The sequence below is a fragment of the Astatotilapia calliptera genome, chromosome 5, assembly GCF_964374335.1.
Source record: "Astatotilapia calliptera chromosome 5, fAstCal68.1, whole genome shotgun sequence".
NCBI classification, from domain to species: Eukaryota; Metazoa; Chordata; class Actinopteri; order Cichliformes; family Cichlidae; genus Astatotilapia; species Astatotilapia calliptera.
This window is the reverse complement of record NC_137426.1, coordinates 27,954,229-27,975,812: the sequence shown is the minus strand read 5'-3', so window position 1 is coordinate 27,975,812 and position 21,584 is coordinate 27,954,229. Positions and strand designations below refer to the sequence as shown.

The window sequence follows — 21,584 nt, the reverse complement described above, 5'->3', positions numbered from 1 at the left end:
TGCGTCACTTTGACCAAGTTTGTTAGCTGAAAAAGGAAATTCTAACGTTTTGGATGAATTGCACACATCGCCACAGCTTTGACCCTTTGTCTTCTATTCCTCCAAAGCCCCTTTCACTCTTCATCTTTGTTTCTTTTCCCTTCCCACGTCTGTCTCTGTGTGTAATTTGTCGTCATCTGAAGAGTGGGCGAGGTGTCGTCTTCGTTCTGCTTGCAGGTTTGCGTGAGTCAATGCTGAATCTAATAGGCATGCTGGATGAGCTGTAATGCTCTGCTACTGTTCTGCTGGTTCATGGACTTTGTCTGTTGTGTATCTGGCATTTTCTTAAGCCCGTGTGTGTGTGTGTGTGTGTGTGTGTGTGTGTGTGTGTGTGTGTGTGTGTGTGTGTGTGTGTGTGTGTGTGTGTGTGTGTGTGTGTGTGTGTGTGTGTGTGTGTGTGTGTGTGTGTGTGTGTGTGTGTGAGAGAGTATTAATAGCAGAGAGGCTCTTAAGTGAAGCCTATATTTCATGGATGAGAGAGTAGGCTGGCTCTCATTGCCAAACTGTACAGGTATCTATCAACTGATCTGAGTGCAGTCAGAATGGAGAGGGGGCAGAAAAAAGTCGAAGACAGCTCTGAGGCATGGCCAGCTACCTCTGATAAAGGCCAGAAGTAGCACTGCCTCACCGAAACATTAGAACTCACACACACCAGCAAATGGATAACATTTTATTTTTGTGGCTGTGGTTGTAAATTTTGGGGGCATTTTGGTATTGACAAAGTGTTTGGAAACATTCTGCTATAGCTGGCAGGTCCGTATTCATTCCTATGGTGTTTTAGTCAAAAACTGGTGTCAATAACTATATTTAAGAATCTGATGGTTATTTATTGATTATTCTTATTAGTTTTATTTATTTGTATGTGCTCTTTTTTTTTTTTTTTTTTAATAAGAACCTCAGTTGAAATATTTGGATCTGGATCATCTAGGATACTCTAGTACTACCTGGTCCATCAGATAGTACAAGAATAGCTCTGAGGTGTCAAGGCGTGGACTCCAAAGGTGCTTTGTTGTGTTTGCAGCAGATGCTTTAAGATGAGGAATTTCCATGTTAGATTTGTTCAAGCACACTGCTGCCGGGTCACTGTGTGTCCCTGCTGCTGTTATAAGAGAGACAGTCAGTATTTGAGTGGCTGTAATTTTTTTGGCTTGTTTGTTTTTGCAGTTGCCCAAAATTAGTTGTTAGTTATAGGGTGTATGCGAAAAAACTACATACACCCTATAATTCAGTAGCTCGTAGAAGCACCTTTAGCAGCGATAACACAAAGTGATCTTATTCTGTATGACTTTATCAATCTCATATTGTTGTGGAGAAACTTTGGCCCACTTTTCTTTACAATCTTGTTCATTGAGTTTTGCAGGAATTTGTTTATGCACAGCTCTCTTAAGGCGTCACCACAGCATTTCAGTCAGGTTGAGATCTGGAGTTTGACTGGGCAACTGCAAAACTTTAATTATTTTCTTTTTCAGCCTTTCTCTTTAACATATGCTGATGTGATTAGGATCATTGTCCTTTTGCATGACCCAAGTTCAGCTCAGTTTAAGCTGTCGGACAGACGCCCTCACATCTGACTCTTTTCTTTATACTTTGCAATCAACAAGGAACTTTTCTGTATACCAAAGTGCTTTTTTCTTAAATGCTTTGTGTTACTGTTTAGGTACAGAGTGGAGAGACATGATCTGGAAAAGGTAAATGGATAGGCTGATGATATGTGACAAATTACTCAGGTTGAATTTAAGTGCATTTCACTTGCATGGTACATGTTTTAGCCAGTTCAGACATGTGGATGTGAAGTAGCTTTACGTTCTCCTATAAGGCTGTGTGTTGCAAAAAAACAGCGTGGGCGCTAACGAAAGACAAAGACATTGAATCACTTGGATTAAGATGGATAGAAATGAGAACTGGTAATGGAGACACCTGACAAAGTTATCTTTGTGATTTGATTGAGGCCATCATCACCCTTATTTTGCAAAATGGTTCTGTTTCTCTAGCTTAACCGCCAAGAGCTCTGCATATTTGAAGGTTAGACTCATTCTTTTTCTCTTCTCCAGCAATCTTTATCACTCATCTGACCGAGTTTATTTGTGCAGGTTGACCAGTTGCCAAGGCAATGATGAATGTGCTCTAAGTTTGCTGCTGCCTTGACAACAAGCCAGATAAGTTGTGTATTATCAGTAAGACAATAGGAGGACCAGTGAATATGGGCGGTAAGCAGACATGGGAGAAGGGGGAAAAAAAACCTGGAAATGAAGAGGCTAGTGTTGCTCATTTGACGTCAGACTTTTTGAGTGGGTTTAAAAAAAAAAGTTTCTTTTTATGTATGATCTTGGTCACAGTTGAATGAAATGTTAAGCTGCATGATCTGAATACTGTTTCAAAAACCTCCCAAAGAAGAGCATGAAGAGTTTTCTGTTCTTTATTTTAATCAAATGTCAAATTTAGCTACAACGTGTTTGCAAAGATGAAAAGTCACTATGAAACTGGCCCCTCATTTTAAATGGTTACCTTAACTAAGTTATTTAAGGTTATCAGTATCAAAAACTTTTGCCAGTGACATTTGGTTAACTCCCTCACCATGAAACGTGGAACAGATGCATCAAAAGAATAAAAAACAGACTTTTGTGGAGTGGTGTGGCCCCAAGAGTGCTTGAGTTGTGGAGGTATTTGTATTATTTGAAAATCTTGTGAAACCAGAGAGCCAAGTAACTCACCAGCAATGTAGCCTTCCCTTGTAAAGTCCCTCTGCGATTTATTTCTCAACCTGATACTCTTGTAGTTGTGACCAGCACACAGACTCCAACAATTTTTGAATGTGATGTTGAAAGAGTTCAAATTAGCTTTGACTGTGATTAGGATATCCAACACTGGAAACATGCATGGCCAAATAGGTTTTATAAAAATAAAAGCCAAATATGCACCTGCAAATGTGATCAGAAGTGCCCGCAGACTCACCTTTGACTCTCTCCATGAATAGTGTTGCGGTTTTAGTGTCTGTCCAGCGTATGCAAAGTATTGTGCTGTAACACTTAGACAGTCTGCACAGTCCCAACTGCCTTCTGTCACATAATAAACCCATGTTATCCTGTTAAGGCTTGACAGTGAATGTGACAGAGTGACTGCAAAGTCCAGAGGCGGAAAACAGAATGAGCTGATGTGCTGAATCAAAAGGCCGTTGTATGCATGTCAAAGGTCAGCTTTTAACCAGCAAATCCCCTTTTCTCTCATCTAATCCACCAAGCTGGGGTTTTCCCACACCACAGGGCACATCTCAGACCAACCAGCGTGCAGACAGACAGGCACGATGGTGCCTGATAGCATCCACAAGGCTCAGACCACAAGTAGTCTTATTTCCATCAAAGATCCTTGGCCTGCAGGTATGGAGGGACTGTGGGTCCAAATTTATTTGAGCAAGTGTTCAGATAAATTAAAGCATAGAAAACATGTCTCTTTGTTATAAAATGCACAACTACCGATTCATTTTTACTGTTGAACTTCCGTTATGGTCTGTCCAAAGGCTAGCGTGTCTTAGAAGATTGGCTCAGTACAGCATCCATGCCACAGATGGCACTGTAGTAAAAGTAGCTTGCTTGTTTCAGTAATGTACTGTAGACATGTTTTCTTTTTTCTTTCCAAAGTCCATTGAGACACTTTTCTAGCTGTGCAGAGTCTCATGAGGTAAATTAACCCTCTGTAAAGTTGGGCATTACTCATTTTCTCCATTATGCATTGTTAAAGATTTTAAGAACGTGTCATTAGCTTAAAACTGATAACAGCTGGCCATATCTCAGTTTCAACCATGCACTAGCTAGTTGCCTTCATTAAACATGTCTTACTATTGCAGCATTTACAGGGTCTAGATCAGACCTTTAATGCCAAAAGCTCAGCATTCTGGTTGTCTATTTAAATTTGAAAGTATTGTCACACATTTCGAATATTACAAACTGTCAAGTGATTCTTGGAATAATGGCTACAAAGGCAAAGTTCCAAGAGAGTGTGTGTGTGTGTGTGTGTGTGTGTGTGTGTGTGTGTGTGTGTGTGTGTGTGTGTGTGTGTGTGTGTGTGTGTGTGTCTGGGTTCAGTTGTTAGTAACTTTGTACCACAAAGTGTATAATTTTAGCTATGCCATTGCTATGATTAAAGCTGGCACTGGAGTTAATCATTGTGGAGTAATACATGAGCTGTGCTTAATGACAATAATGGATATCAGGAAGGAAAAGAAAGCAACAGTTTGGGCTGTAATCCATTTAGCTAAAGACTTTCTTTTGAACTTCTATCCAGACTCATCTGCAGGGGTCCAGGTTGTCTGCACATGAGTTAGTTGCACATTTTATTCAACTGAAAGTTGGTCAGGAATTTATAGCATCAAAAGTTACCAAGTATTACTGCAATATATTAGTGCTGGTAGTCTACTGTATTTTCTTGACTCAATGGGAACCTGGAGGCGAAAGCTAACATACACTGTGAGCAGCATCAACGCTTCTTACATCTCTCTCCAGCATGGCATCATCAGGTTACACGTTTACAGAGAGTCAGCAGTTTAGCCCGGTAAAGCTGACTGGCCTTGCTTTGTCAGAAAGGCTGTGATGTGCGCTGTATATCTCTGCATTCTTAAACAATGAGCTTAACTTCGCCTGAATTCAACCCCCCTCTAACATTATGTTGCCTGTGGCACACATCACATCACACACACACACACTCACTCATCATTTCCCCCACAGACTGAATCGCTCATTTGGTGTGGGGATCAAAGACTCCAATATTTATAAGTGGTCTTGGGGTGTAATTTGTTTCTCGTTTGATTCTGACGAGACCATTCCCCGTCTCCTCTTTATTTATCTATGTGTTTATTTATTTATCTGTTTAAGCCCAACTTCTTCTTCCTCATTACAGCGGCTTTAATGTCCTCGCTGAGCAGAAGCTAATGGCGATATAATGAACGGCGTGCAAGCACATTGAGAGTAAAATGTAAATTGTTTGCCTGGAGCGCTGGTGGTGAAACAGGAGGGAGACAGATTGGATAACCCGCAGTGTATGGAAAGTCCTGTCTCCTGTCATGTGGGAACACAAAGCTCACACTGCTTTAGCCTGTGTGTGTATATATATATATATATATTTTTTTAAATGCCACATTTTATCTTCCATCTGGTTGGCTTATGAGACTCTTGACTTTATTTGTTTGTTTATCTTTTAATGTATTCTAAGACCATTTCCAGCCTTTTATGAGCCTGTGTTTGATCTGCATCTGTGACAAGTTTGTGTAATGACGCCACAGTTGTTTCCAGGTCTGGTTTGTCACCCCTTTTCACCTGTTTTTGGTCATTTTAAAAATTGTTTAAAATGTTTCGTTTTTAATGTGTGTGTGTGTGTGTGAATGTTTGGTGTTTATCGGAGGGGGTAATAGGAAGCTTCTTTCTTCCCCTGTATTCCCTTAATTGATATTTGATTCCCATAACAGGTCGAATGCAGACAGTGTGCGCAGGTGTGTGTATGTTTAGAAAGACACATCTAAGTGGGGTGGTACTGTGTGTGTGAGAGAGCAGGTGCTAAATGCCAGACACTTTAACTCGAGGGATGTCTTAGATTGTGTAGCCCACGCAGAACTCCGTGCACCTGTGTTTTGTTTTGTTTTTTTTTTCTCGTTAGCACCGCCACACGTGCCTGCTCGTGCTCCCAGCCATACGAAGAATGGACTATACAGACTTTAAGCTTGTAATATTTAATAGCTTGACACCTGAGCCAGGAAGCGTGTCTCCGTTTATGCCAGATGGTGTTCAGCTGAAATCTCATGTTCCATACTGACTACAGTTCAAGCTGGAATGGAAAGCAACAGAGGACCAAATTGGTGTCTTTACAAAAACCACCCCAAAAAAAACCACAAAGTCGGTGTGTCGCGTGAGAATAAAGCCAAAGGCCATTTAATTAGGCGTGTGTGTCTGCCTGTGTGTGTGTAGGGGGGGTTATCTATTAATTACTGTTATGTTGTATGTTCCACCTGTGTCTACATGGGTCTCCTCCGGATGCCCTGTCTTCCTCCAACAGAGCAAAGACAAGCATGTCAGGTTAGCTGTGGATGTCGGGTAAAATGCTTAATGTGCATAGACATTGGTCAGGAAGCCCTATATAAAGTAAAAAGTATAAAGTGAGGGCAGCGCAGTGGCAGAGTGGTTAGCACTCTTGCCTCACAGCAAGATCCTGAGTTCAATTCCACCATCAGGCCAGGGTCTTTCTATGTTCTTCCTGTGTTTGCGTGGGTTCTCCCCGGGTATTCTGGCTTCCTTCCACAGTTCAAAGACATGCAGTTAGTGGGGTTAGGTTAATTGGAAACTCTAAATTGCCTATAGGTGTGAATTTGGGAGTGAATATGAGTGCGACTGGTTGTCTGTGTATATGTGTTAGCCCTGCAACAGACTGGGTACCCTGTTAGGGTGCCAGAGTGTCAGATTGCCTTTCTATTTGTGCCTCTCTCTTCCTTTAGGTAAGCAGGTACGTCTTGCTATTTGTGGTTGCATGAAGATGGAGTTAAAGGTACTTTAGACAGGCTGGAGAGGACTGTTCGCTCAGTTTCAGCTCCACGTCTGGCCTGTTTGAGTTCCAGATGCTCTAACTCAGACAAGCTGTGCTCGAGAAGTCCCTGAATAATGAATCTCAAGCACAAGAAGACTGGTTGATGTGAGTGTGCAGTTCTTTGTGTCTTGTTTGTGAACTTTTGGCACATTAGCATTCCACTGTGTTTGCTCGCAAGTTGCTTACATTTCTGTTTAATATCTGAGTGCGTGACAGTTATTTGTACTAATTATTGGACGCATTACATTAGATCAATAGAGATGCATCACATACTGCGGGCGCAGTAATAAGCAATCTCATTATTCAATCAGAATAACGACTAAATATGACTATCATAGGTTATTGGCTCCTTTTTTCTTAAAAAATTAAAAAGATATAGATAAATGTGGATATTTGCTTTTTTGACAGAATTTGCATGTTTAAGAAGATCAGTCCAACTCATTTTGTTTATGTGTAAACAGAGTAAGTCAAAAATCAACTAATTGGTTAATTATCTTCAAATTCAACTGAGTGACGGAGCTTTTCCTGCTGTAACTGTTTTGGGAGGGTGTGTGTAAGAAGACTCATTTGAGTTATCTTAGGAGCTAGTGGTGCATGTTATTAGCAAAGAGACAATCCCCCCTGTTGAGCCTGATTAATGATGTAGGACAACAGAAGGGTGTGTGGATGAGGCAAACATAACAGACCTACACTGGACACACACGCACAGAGCCATACACATTTTGTTTGCTCTTACCTCACTGCCTGCCTGGTGCAACAATCAGATTTTAGTTAGCTGACACCTGTGAGCTCCAGCAGGTCATAACAGGTGAAGACGAGTTTATTTTTATTTTTTTAGTGTGTCTGAAACACTTTATTTATTGAGGTTTCTCACATGATGTCATGTGCACATTGAGAGTTGTCTGTTGTATTGGATGCGATAGGATCAGTGATTGCTAAAGAGAAATGTGTATTTCCCAACTAGTTGTCAGTGGTTCCCAGTGGTTTCTGGGCCATAAACCTTCCCTTGACTGCTTTGGTTGCTAGCTGATTGCCACGGCTGCCTGTAGTTTTTCACGGTTGTCTGCAAATACTAACTACTAACTAAGCAGCAGTACAACTGGAAAAGGTGTGACACAAACTGGAATTGGAGGTTTCCCTTTAAAGTAAGAGCAGATGGGCAGTTTTTGTGAAAATGGCCGTCACTTCAATTCAAACTAGCGGTGGGGAGAAAAAATTGATACAGCATAGGACCAAGTTGCAATACTCGTGACCACTTTGATTGGAAAGCCATTGCACATTCGCCTGATAGAAGATAGGCTGCAACTGCTTGCAGGTAGGTTGACTTGGATGGACTGCAATCACTCTCAGAGAGACTGTGGAACATTTGCAGATAAATAAATAAAATGCAGACCAATTGGCAACATCCTGCCATCAGTCTGAATGACTCTTGGTCCATGAGAACAACAAGGGGATAAATCGCAATATATGTTACAGCAAAACTCAGCGTGTCACAAAATGCATGTCACTAAAAAGAAGCAGGGTTGAAATAATACTGTCTGGTGATTCCCAGCTTTAAATCAAACTGCAGCCATAATTTTGGCTGATACTGAGTTTCACAAGCCTCAGTGAAAGTGGAAGCCACTTTAATGATAGCTGCCTGACAGATGCGAAGCATCGACAGAGCACTTGGTGGATTTGGCGGTTCCTCTGGAGCATGAGCGTACTTGGCCTTAAGAGTTTACAGTCAGTGTTGCACAACAAGAAAGACATCATTGCCTGCACACGTCGTGTCGAGCATCACTTGTGCTGTCAGGGGCTTCTGACTATGCCGTTTCTTGGAAGTGTTAGTTTCATAATCAGTGAAATGGTGTTTTTTCTTTAGCAGCCACATCTGTGCCACATTGGGTTGTTTTAACAGTGCTCAGCTTTTAGTCAGCACCCTTCATAGTTGCATAATACCAGAAATGGATAGATTTATAACAACAAATGTCAAATTCAATTCATTTCCCAGAACGCTTTGTGGTGCTGATTAAATGGAACTCGTCTTTCTTCATTTATCACTTTCGCTGTGTGAGACTGTGTTCTTACTGTGTTCTTACTGTGGGAAGTTTTTGTCCACATCTGGGTTTTTTCTAAGTTTTTGGAAGGAGAGGCACATCAGGCATCTGCAAAACTAAAAGGAAGTATTTTGAAATTAAAAAAAAAAAGAAGTATTTTGCCGTTAGTCCACAAAAATTTGGGGACGGCAGTTGGGTGCCCATCTCTGAGCCTGGTTCTGCCAGAGGTTTCTTAATGTTAAAAAGTAGTTTTTCCTCCCCACTGTCATCAAGTGCTTGCTCAACGGAGATCGTCTGATTGTTTAGGTTTTTTTCTGTGTTATTGTAGGGTCTTTACCTTACCATATAAAGTACCTTAAGGCAACTACTGTTGTGATTTGACACTATATAAATAAAACTGAATTGAATAGTAACAGTTTAACAGTGTTACGGCCCCTGGCCTCGTGTGACATGGGGAATCATCTTAACTCTACTATATTTACAGTGGGGCAAAAAAGTATTTAGTCAGCCACTGATTGTGCAAGTTCCCCCACCTAAAATGATGACAGAGGTCAGTAATTTGCACCAGAGGTACACTTCAACTGTGAGAGACAGAATGGGGAAAAAAAAATCCATGAATTCACATGCTAGGATTTGTAAAGAATTTATTCGTAAATCAGGGTGGAAAATAAGTATTTGGTCAATAACAAAAATACAACTCAATACTTTGTAACATAACCTTTGTTGGCAATAACAGAGGTCAAACGTTTACTATAGGTCTTTACCAGGTTTGCACACACAGTAGCTGGTATTTTGGCCCATTCCTCCATGCAGATCTTCTCGAGAGCAGTGATGTTTTGGGGCTGTCGCCGAGCAACACGGACTTTCAACTCCCGCCACAGATTTTCTATGGGGTTGAGGTCTGGAGACTGGCTAGGCCACTCCAGGACTTTCAAATGCTTCTTACGGAGCCACTCCTTTGTTGCCCGGGCGGTGTGTTTTGGATCATTGTCATGTTGGAAGACCCTGCCTCGTTTCATCTTCAAAGTTCTCACTGATGGAAGGAGGTTTTGGCTCAAAATCTCACGATACATGGCCCCATTCATTCTGTCCTTAACACGGATCAGTCGTCCTGTCCCCTTGGCAGAAAAACAGCCCCATAGCATGATGTTTCCACCCCCATGCTTCACAGTAGGTATGGTGTTCTTGGGATGCAACTCAGTATTCTTCTTCCTCCAAACACGACGAGTTGAGTTTATACCAAAAAGTTCTACTTTGGTTTCATCTGACCACATGACATTCTCCCAATCCTCTGCTGTATCATCCATGTGCTCTCTGGCAAACTTCAGACGGGCCTGGACATGCACTGGCTTCAGCAGCGGAACACGTCTGGCACTGCGGGATTTGATTCCCTGCCGTTGTAGTGTGTTACTGATGGTGACCTTTGTTACTTTGGTCCCAGCTCTCTGCAGGTCATTCACCAGGTCCCCCCGTGTGGTTCTGGGATCTTTGCTCACCGTTCTCATGATCATTTTGACCCCACGGGATGAGATCTTGCGTGGAGCCCCAGATCGAGGGAGATTATCAGTGGTCTTGTATGTCTTCCATTTTCTGATGATTGCTCCCACAGTTGATTTTTTTCACACCAAGCTGCTTGCCTATTGTAGATTCACTCTTCCCAGTCTGGTGCAGGTCTACAATACTTTTCCTGGTGTCCTTCGAAAGCTCTTTGGTCTTGGCCATGGCGGAGTTTGGAGTCTGACTGTTTGAGGCTGTGGACAGGTGTCTTTTATACAGATGATGAGTTCAAACAGGTGCCATTCATACAGGTAACGAGTGGGGGACAGAAAAGCTTTTTACAGAAGACGTTACAGGTCTGTGAGAGCCAGAGATTTTCCTTGTTTGAGGTGACCAAATACTTATTTTCCACCCTAATTTACGAATAAATTCTTTACAAATCCTACCATGTGAATTCATAGATTTTTTTTTCACATTCTGTCTCTCACAGTTGAAGTGTACCTCTGGTGCAAATTACTGACCTCTGTCATCATTTTAAGTGGGGGAACTTGCACAATCGGTGGCTGACTAAATACTTTTTTGCCCCACTGTAAATCTACTTAAACATTTAGCTACAAAAAATTGAGCAGTTTAGGTGTGTGTGTGTGCGCTCGTGTGCCTTTGCTTCTACTGTGTTTAACTAGAAGTTGACTGTGACAGAGTTGGACTAATCCTCAGGCTGCCATCTGTTGTTTGACCTCCTCCTTATCAACACATAACCAGCCTCCACAGGTCCAGTGTGTGTTTGTGTCCCCATTCCCAGTAATGAGGTGTGTTTGTTTGTGTGTGCAGGGCATGACTGTCAGTCAGCCATCATGAGCCAGACAAGTTAGGAGGGAGTGGGGTGGGGATTGTCATTAGCACAACCTAACACAGGCCTTGTTTGAGGTTAATAGGGTCATGCTCCTGCTAAAGGTACACATGTGGGACTTATTTCAGACCAAAGGTTAGATTGGCAGAGAGGGGAGACCAGTTTTGGGTCCGCTTGCCTTATGGGTACATGTCACGATCATATTTCAGAATAGTTCCACTTACGGATGTCGGCATGCATTGCAGTTCATGAAGCTGATTGAAATTCATTCTATTCATTCTAAGACCAGCCTGAAGAAATGAGAAGTGAATTCATTATTTTTGTCATTTGTTGTTCCAGCCTTGGAACTCCTTTGTGTTGATTTCCATTTGAAATAAAAGTTTAGACAAGTTTTTCTTCCCCTTTTTTTGCTTTGTGTCCCATTTAAAGCTTAATTGTGTTTGTGAAATATTTTTGTACACAGCAAATCCAGCATGTCCAAATTAACACTGTCGGATTTGATTTCAACACTATTAAAGTGTCTATATGGGTCCACACCAGAGAGTGTTAATTTAACTCTTTTTGGAGAGTTGGTTTGTTAACTCTGATTTAGTGTTAAACACCAAATCTGTCTGGAGTTGATAATTTAACACTTGGTGTTAAGAGTTTATATATTAACTCTCAAAGAGTATTTTAGTTTAACTACGTAAGAGTTATCTTCTAATCCATTCTAAAAAGCGGGAATTTTACTGTTCTGACCTTCTAGAAATTTCTTTTGGAAATAAACATTTACTAAAAAGATGCAATGGTTTTTGAAAAACATTTATTCTGAACTGTGCAACACAATTTCAAAACATTTTCTGAAAGATGTAACAGTATACATGTTCTCGCTTTCATTAGAATTTTGTTTATCAAAAGGTCTGACATAGGTGAGCTGGTAAATGCAAATAACAGCATTCTCATCACTTATTTCTTCAATACAATATGCATGTCCTTCATTCATCCCTTTGTGGAACTTCAACGCACTTCTGCTCTCCCCCATATTCCATCTTCACAAGCATATCCTGTGTGGAGATTGAATAAAAATTGGTTGACACTAATTAATGGCACAAATAATCCAGTAAACAATTGCAGCACAGTAAAAAAAAAAAAAAAAAAAAAAAAAGGAATCCTCTTATTACTTGTGTAAAGTATTTTCCCAAAAGACAAGGACACAGGCAACAGGTAATACTGAACTAAAGGTAAAACCTCAGCCTTTTTAATTTTTACTTAAACCGTGTGCACAAAACTCTGGAGGGATCTATGCTAACGTAGAACCCAGTCAGGACGTCTGCTACTGCTGTTTGCTCGTTTTTTTTTTTTATGGGCGATCGTTTTCAGGCTTCAAGTAGCACCATTATACCAACATTTCACATTCTAGACATTGTTTTAGGTGTATTTGACCAAAAGTTTGACTGAAAATTCACATGCAAGCTTTTTTTCAAGGCTGTGGTATTTGCCCGCAAACAATACCTTTCAGCTAGCTAAAACAGAATATTATGCTATCAGCGAGCAACATGGCTAATGCCTTCCACACAGCTTTGTCTCAACTCCAAAGAGCCACAGAAGTAAAAGCTCATAATAATAATTGAAACAATCTTTGAAAAAATGACTTACCAAGCATGGCAAACAACTCAAATATGTAGAGCAAAATGTTCTGAAACGGCTTCACTTCAGCTCTGATTGGAGCCGTGCTGGGGGCGGAGTCTGTGAATTTACTCTGTTGGTGTCATAGCCCCTGTAGGAGTTCAGAGTTAAGAGGTCAAGAGTTAATGTTTCCATTTTAACACCTCCAGATTTGACAGAGAAACACTCATTTTTAACACTCGATTTTAACTACTATCATTTTACACCTCAGAGTTACATTAAAAGAATGTGACTCTGCTTAGAGTAAAATTAACTCTACTTTTGCAAGAAGACTATTAACACCAAAACATTTAACACTTTTGAACTCTACAACAGATGATATTAGGCAGTGGCCCTCGGTGAGCTATGGAGGGATCTTCTACTGCATGTATAACAAACCTATTGTATGTGTTGTGTTTGGGACGCTAACTCTGCCGTCTTGATGTTGCCCTAATTACAGTAACTAACGTCTTTTTTTCAAATATATATTGCTACAGGTTTTTGATTAAGTTCATTTGTCTGGCGCCAACAATCAGCCCCTTGAGAGTCTTGGCCCACTAATCTTGGCTAACAAACCAGTTCTAATCTATCTAGCATTATCATAGCTTCACCACAGTAAGCTAGGCAGCTGCATACTAGCCACTGTGAGACTTGCTATGGTTCATCTTTCACGCTGGAAACAAAGTCCCATCTGTTTATTCTTGTTTTAATTGTCGTTTTATTGGTTCTTGAACTTCTGACAGAGAGTTGATGAGATTAAAACTTCTCTTGTTTACAATGTAAATTCTAGTGCAGAGCCTGATCAAAACATAGCTGTGTGAAATAGGACATTGGGCCTTTTGCTGCCATTTATGGTTCTCTCTTCCCCTCTGCTTTCTTTCACTGTTTGTGAGCAGAGAGTTGTTCAAAGGAACACAATAGGAAAAGGAAACTATAACCAAAATATGAGACCTGCTCATCCAGACAACTTTAAACTTGACGCTTGACTTTTTAGCTACCCAGCAATAGAGCAGATGAAGGACTCTAGCTGAAACTCAGAACACACACAGCTTTTTTCTTCCTTCTTTTTTTTTTTTTTTTTTTTGCTATTGCCAGCAGCCCTGTTGCTTAGCACCAGCCTTGTCCAGAAGTAATCAAATCAACCTACAATCCTTTTAAAGATCACAAATTAACCCATTTTGTTTAATCTGTACAAAATCATAGTGTAAAACAAATCTAGTTTTTACATGAGGTTGTGAGACCATTTCTTGACTGGGAAAAGTCTCGTGGTCACTGTGGAGTTCTCAGGTGACCAGCAGAGACTACAAGAATTCATCATCACCCCCCCCCCCCCTTTTTTTTTTTTTTTTGTAAAATTTGTTATCTTTGGGAGGAGTCGGGTAATACGTGTTTCTGTGGTTTTCATACTTTGTGCTCAGCGAATTATGTTTAAAGAGAACGATGTTTCCATCGAGAGGAGATAAGGGAGCTGAGAAGTTGGCTGAGCTATGTGGCTCACAATGAGCAACATCCACACGTCACTTCATATCTTACACACTCGCATGTATGTATATTAAATATAATATTGATCTCAGTGGGTTTGATGAGGCATGTTTGTTCTTTTTCTTCTCGTCATACTGAAAAATGTGATTTCCTCTCTTCACCTCAGTATATTTTTACGCCCACTCTGCTTCTGTTCTCTCTTTTTCCATTTCTACGTCACGTTCTTTGACTATTCTCAGTGATATTTCTGACAGGCTTTTTTGGTGTGAGTCATCCCACTTCACTGCAGTTTTGTCCCTAAATAGGTTTGAATTGCGACAGCGTCAGTCTTTTTTTTCTTTAGGAAGATAGCTTTTAGCTCTGCAATGGTAAAACGGTTGAAGCTGAGTCGTGGTTTGTGGATGAAAGCACAGGATGATGTCCGGAGCTGCTGCGTGGGATGTGCACTGTTGGCTGTTTGAACTTTCTCATTCACAAATTCTTGCCTAATGTCCTATTTTGGTATATGTTTCCATGGGAAGACAGAAATTATTTGAGGCAGAGGATTGTTAAGACCTTTTTTTTCCAGGCTTTGCTTGTCGATATATTAAGGATGACAGAGGTGAAAGTAAAAGATGTGTCCCATTCGTAAAACGCTGAACAGAACATCCTTCCTTCACACGACAGTCGTACACTCCTGGCAAGTGTGGACAGTTCCTCTCAGCATTGTTCAAATCCCACAGCTGGGGAAGCATCCAAGGCCAGACCTGTTCAACACACTAGACTGTCTAATGATTTGTGCCGTGTCTAATTTGTTCTCCATATGGTGCATACACAGACACATAGACACAGCGAAACCTGTCTGACCTTTGTTCCAGCTCTCTCTTTCCAAACTGCTAATATTATTTGCTCTGCTGTTTGAGAGCTGTTTCTAAGGGAAGGTGCTGGTTAGCTGTCCTGATCAACTAGCATTAATCCACTTGATTGGATTTAATGAGCCACACAGGATTCATTTACCACTCAGACCTGACTGGAGCTATGTGCAGCGTACAGTAGGAAATTGGAAAGAATTGCGATGTAGTCTGGAATCAAAACATAGCATCTGTGAATACCTAGCCTTGGCCAAATTACATAGTTACTTTATTAGAACATCTTCTCTGATTGAATCAACAAGGAGGAGCAGTAGGGGATTTGAGGTGGAATTAATAATGCTTTACTCGAAAACATCAGGGAAACGGGTCAAATCATCCCTGGATGAGCTTGAGAGGGTGCAGCGGCAGGTTAAGCCCTTAAGAGCTTCTTCTTTCTATAAGAAAGAAGAGCGAATGAGGTGGGAATGAGATGGGCAGGAAAAAAATTGTATTAGGATATTTGCTTTGTACCCAGGTGGTGTAAATTGACCTATTGCACCACCAGTACATGTTATTAGTAGAGCAGTTCCTTTTTCTCTCCTTTTCTCTCTCTTTTTTTTTTTTTCTTTTGAGCTCCTCTTTTCATTTTTGCATTGATTTACATGTTCATGGTTTCAACCTTTGTAGTGCAAAAAACCCCTCTAACTTTCATTTTAGCTAATGAGTGCTGAATTTGAATGGGGGTATTTTTTTGTGATGAGGAAACCATCTCAGGTGAAATTTGCAATGCAAGTGGCATGGATAGTATCATTAGGAAAAATAGGGCAGCAAGGCACATTTGGATTATTTTTTGATTTGAAGAAGTTCCTTTCTTCTACAATTATAACACGAAGACAAATGTAACACTTTTTTTAACCAGTTAGGAAGTTTTTTTGCAGTCTGACTTTACCAAACTTCCTTTTTTTAGTTTGAGTGAAGAGCAATTAATTTAAACTGCAAAGATGTTATAAAAATGTACCACTGTAAATGTACAATGAAATTGTGGGTGCTCCACACCAACTGTGCTGGAATAAAATATAAATGGTCGACAGCAGGAATACATAGCATGCAGGAGAAATATATACAGTGAAGAGGGATGTATACAAAACCAGAGAAATGTATACAAAAGTGACATAAATTTTGTCATCAGGCAGCGAGAGCGGATGTCTGTGTGCCTGTTTTCCAGTCTTAAATGAAAAATTGACGATACCCATGATGCTTCATTTGGGTACAGCTGTTATTTACTTTCAAATGCTCTGAAAAAGCTGATGTTTCTGCTGCTGGGTTCTTTCTGTCCTTCATATTCTAGTTAGATTTGTAAAAGGTTTCTAAGCCTTGATCAATAAGTTTATTAAAAGATAATGACTATCATTATTTGTGAGACTGATACAATTACTGCTGCTCTTTTCTTTGTTCTGTTATCCAATTTTCAATTGGAGCTAACCAAGCATCCAATTGAAGCCAGTTCTTTAAATTAAGCAATTACATCTCTCTTTATTGCTTGTCACAGAAGAAAATCTTTTAATTTACCACCTTATTTTCTTGTGGCGCTCTTCTTTTAGGTTTTGGTGTTTCAAAAGAAATACCTCATGGTGGCTGTCTATAGCCTGGTAAAGCTGCTCTCTTTTGGTTTTGCTAACTACTTCTAAAGTGTTTTTGCATATTTAGAAACCAAAACAAAACGTAAACAAATATTAGATGATTATTTCTCTGAAGTGATTATCTTATATTCCATTGCTGCATGAGTGTTCTCAGTCTTTTTTCCTTAAGAAACTGTTCTGTTCAATACACAGCTGACACAAAGCAGTGTGCAAGATGGCACCACTCCAAATTACTGGTGGGTCTTTCTGGCCATTTGTATTTTTTCTGTGTCCGAGGCTGGCTGGGGCCGGGCTGGTAGCTGACAGCAGATGATCCCTTTTTTAATGAGATTTTTTTCCCCTCCCCTCTCTGTCTCGCTTCATGGCGCCACAAGGGAATCATCTTAGTCAGACAGAAGCCCTGAACCATGAACAGAAAAGCCTGGACACATATAGGACACCAGCAGACAGGCAGGGAGAACGGGAAGGATAAAAGGAAGGACGGAGGGAAACCTTGGGAGGGGGAGAGGGAAAGCAGAAATTATAGTTATTGTTATATATTGACAGACAGTTCCCCTAACTAGTTGTCAAGTCAGTTGAGATTCTGATGTGCATTTGAAATAAATGAGTTCAGACTTGAATTAGCTTTAGGTGACAGATTAGGCCAAGCCACGTTTTGCTTTTTAACTTTAGATTGAATAGATGCTGTTTTCAAGGACACAATCTATTTCTCATAATGACTATGCATAACTGATGTCTTTTATGTCAGTACTTAGTAATTTTCACAGTATGTAATTTATGCTACATTTGAGACATGGGCCTTATCAAGAACATTATTCAGGTTCTAAAATCTGAAAACATTTTCATCCAAATATTAGATTTACAACTAACAGCCTCAAGCCAGCCTGGAGTCAGAGAGTGACAGGCTCTTTGAGGATAATACTATACTGTGAGGTCTATAAGATTTGATGGGGCCTAAATAATCAAGACTTTCCATGTGAGAAGGATTTAGACTTCTGGTTAGACACCATATTTCAGAGATTTTTAGGGTGAAATATAATGACTTTTTTTTGCCTGCCTGTATCTAAATGTTTTGTGTCATCTGACTTAATAGATCATTAACACTGGGTATCATCAGCACATCAATTAAAATGTTTGGATGTTTTCTAATAATATGGAAGGATGCATAATGTAAAAATATATTGGTACCAGCTCAAAACCCTGTGGAACTCCATGTTTACATCAACAGGGGCTACTGACTTCATATTTACACAAAAAATGAAATTTGCTACATCTTAAAGATGGCTTAGTTTTACAGAGGGCTTTGACATAGAGCAACAGGCCAAATGAAGATCTTCTAAATGAGTGCAATACCATTTCCTTCCATACTCTCATGTTATCTGCTTTAATGCATGCCATTTGTGATTGGTACCAAGGAGTCACCAGACAGTCACCTCTCAATTTTTTTTATTTTTTTATTTTCCCTCCAAGAGGAGCTACAGAGTCCAGCACTGTACGTAGTGAGGGTGTAACACTACTAACCAGACAATTGGCCTCTGTGGGAGTGAAGTCTAGGTAGTTGCTTTGCATTGTGTTGGCACATGGTGTTAACAAGATAACTTAAGCACTTAAGCACTACTTTAAATTTCGTTACAGTACCTTCAGAAAGACATCTAGTGTAATTACATAGTTGAGTGTTTAGTTCTTCGCTATTTTAAAATTAAATGTTAAAAGATGTGTTAGAGTTAGGGGGGTTTGAGGACATCAGATGCTGCTGGACCCGTCACCCAAAGGAGTGGTGCTCAAATGGTGATTGTAACAGTTGGTTGGTACATCTGAGTAGCAAGAGGAAGATTGGTCATGTGGTGTAAACCATAAGATCCACTCACCCATCCATTAATCATCTGTTTTGTTAGTTTACAGTTAATGTGTCCGGACCATATTTGCATACATTCATTACATTTAGTCTAGTGGAAAACCAGAGCACAATCTACTCTTGTACATTATGTTAGATTTTACACATACAGGGAGAAAATTGAGTTTTTTATTTAATGCTGCTGTAATTATATTAATTTTGTGTGATGGGGAAGACTTTTGAAATAATCAAAGTGGCAAGGCTCAAAGGAAATGGGGTGTTATTTGATCTGTTGATCAGGCTTGTCCACTAGTTTGGTTTAGTTTAAAATATTTTTAAAACTCTTGAATGGGTTTGCCACAGAACTATGAAGACATGCATAGGGTCCACAGACAACGTAGCTTAAAGAATTAGCTGAACTTTGTACGTTTTTGAAAACCTAGTTTTATGATTAAAATGTCTACCTCAGTTGTGCTTTAGTAGTGTCAATTATCAAATGTTAGCATAGCATGCTAATACCCCTAATTGAAACTATGGTTATACTCTGTTATTGATATGGACAGCTGGAGACCCAATAGTCAACTTGGCGTTTTTGCTTTACTTCTTTGATGTCTGGTTGACATCCAGCACTTGGCGTGCAATGCGTCGTTGGTGAGCTGTGAAGTAAAATTTTCCACAATCAGTCTGCGTGGTCCCAAAAAACAGGGAGACACACAAACGTATGCTCTCACTGCCTGATGATGAAGTTTACATCACTTGAACTCGAGCCGACTGTAGCTGACCTGCGGCATGACATGGAAATATAATCAAGCCTTAAGATAGTGATTATCCTAAACAGCAGACGTGCAAAACAGTTTTTATGTGACTATAATGTTGGCAATTCACGACTTCTCTCAAAGCACTGTGATGGACTGTTTTTTTTGTTTTTTGTTTTTCTCTATTTATAACTTATGTTTAGCAGGCTGCATTGTAAAATGACTTTAAATATACTGTACTTACAGATGTATCTCAGACTGCACATCAATCTTATTTTAATAATGTTTCATCAGCATTTTTAGAAAACATTTACAACCAGATTTCATGGGTTTCGTCTAATTAGTGAGTTACTATAATTGGCACTAGTTTATGTTAACACCAGATGTATCGGGGTCATTTATCTGCCCATTAATCTACCAATTTATCTAATCACCATCTAGCCATACTGCCAGCTACCTCCCGTCTTTTCTTTATGACTGATGACTTCTGCACAGCACCAAAAAATCATAATGAGCCCATCTGACAACCTTTATGGTGCATTTTAGCCTGAAAGCAAAGGCACAATGGGAAGTCTCAATGGAAAAGCGAGTTCACCACCAATTACTTCCTTTATTGTTTAGGAGAGAAAATCTTGATGGTAGAAGAAATGAAGGAGAGGAAAAGTAGAGTCAAAGATCTTGTGAATGTTTAATGCACAATGCTGTGGTAACCACATCCTCACCATTGTTCAGTGGGATTGTCTGTGTGCATGCATTGTAGCATGTGGGGTCTGATATTCTGCTGCCTGCTGCTTCTAAAAGGCTTTCCCGGTCATTCCTTTGTTCCTTGTTTTGTTTTTCTCTCTCTCTCTGGTTCCTTCCTTGCTTGCTGTTTTAGTGTAGCGTCCTCAGAGAGAGGTTGATATATGACATCTGTTTGATGAAAATTGGACTGCGAACATCCCATGTGGCAGATGGAAACGCATCTCCAGTATTTCTCGATGCGTTGTGCATCTGGGTTGAAAAATGAGACTTTAGAGAGGGGAAAGAAGAGGTTTTCTAAAATGACTCCCTCAACCATCGACAATCCCAGACAGAGTAAGAAAGAGAGGATGGAGAAGGTCGGGGAAATATGAAAACGGCAAATGAGGCAGAATTCATTGAGGAAAAGCAGGAAAAGTAAGGCTATAAAACAGAGGAAAACCAACACCAGGCCTCGTTAAACAGGCCGTTACCATGAAGCTTATTGTCCTGTCTCCATCTGCGTTTAAGACTATCTTAAGACCGTCTTTACTTTGAATGCATTTCCTGTCTAAATGTACATCCACTCATAAAGTACAGGAATTAGGCACTTTAACAGCTTTATGTTAAATCCATTAATGAGGAGGGATTTCCTTTGTCACAGTGAAGTTGTTGACCCTTTTTTCTCAGTCTTCTTACTAAGTGTCAGAATAGAGGATGTTCACTGATGGGACCAGTAGCTTAGCTTCCTCACACAGATGCTGATATGACACATGGCTGACTGGAGCTGCATCAGCCGAAAACGTGCTTCAGTTACTGCTTGGGGAATTTGACATTGTGCTTCTTACCTCCCCCCCTCAAAGGATTTCATTTTATTACAACACATTACATCCTGTTAGTTACAAAAACAGTGTCAGCTCTAAAACAATTTTTCTTGCACTAGAGCGAAATGATGAATTCAACAAGCAAGAAACACGAGAAGTCACACGATCATGCAAGCTGAAGTGATTAGCATCTTATTTTATTATTTGTGATCTATAACTCAATACAGTAGAGATATTAAAATAGCCTGAGCAATAGCATGACTGTCTTGATGGGCTTTATTATAATCCAAGCAAGAGGTTTTTTGAGATAATTCAGCATTGAAGTGTTGTTCACGTGAAACATATTCATTCCTAAAAGGAAAAAAAATGGAAATGTGACACACACTTGCATTTAGAAAAGCTTCAAATTAATCTTTGTTCTGACAAATGGCTTGGAGGCAGACTTTAAGTGGGAATGTTGAGGTTTTTGTCTGCTTTGCTACAATTAGGGAGTGATCGACCATTTGCCGCTGCTGTCTTATTTTCCATTTCATTTCCCTGTCTTAAACCCCCACCTTGCAGCACTCATCCTTAAACTGTGACTACATTATGCATGGACCAGAAAGTGTATCATAGTAGATATGAAATATGCATGAGCTTTTGTGCAATGATGCCCCTCCCCATCCCTTGATTTATCCCCCAAAAGGAAGGAATCATTTTGTGTTGTCTGATTCATTTAGGGGCTAGGATCACTGAATTCTTGTGGGGAGGGGGTGAGAGGTGTCTGGTTATTTGTGGTATTTTCTTCAAATGGCGATAGAAATGAAAAGAATGATGGTGGTGATAGGGACAGAGACAGGAGTACGGGATGAAAGCGCAGAAAGAAA

The 21,584-nt window shown here is 40.1% G+C and overlaps 1 protein-coding gene and 1 long non-coding RNA gene across 2 annotated transcripts in view; one reads left to right on the top strand and one right to left on the bottom strand.

The window, feature by feature from the left end:
- prickle2b (prickle homolog 2b) overlaps positions 1-21,584 on the top strand; it is an 87,891-nt gene that overhangs the window by 7,426 nt on the left and 58,881 nt on the right. The gene's annotated exons all lie outside the window — the stretch shown is intronic.
- LOC145428947 (uncharacterized) lies at positions 11,775-12,724 on the bottom strand. Its single transcript, XR_013909301.1, has 2 exons — positions 12,625-12,724; positions 11,775-12,032 (listed from the first exon to the last, which is right to left on the bottom strand). It is a non-coding gene; the product is annotated as an uncharacterized LOC145428947 (long non-coding RNA).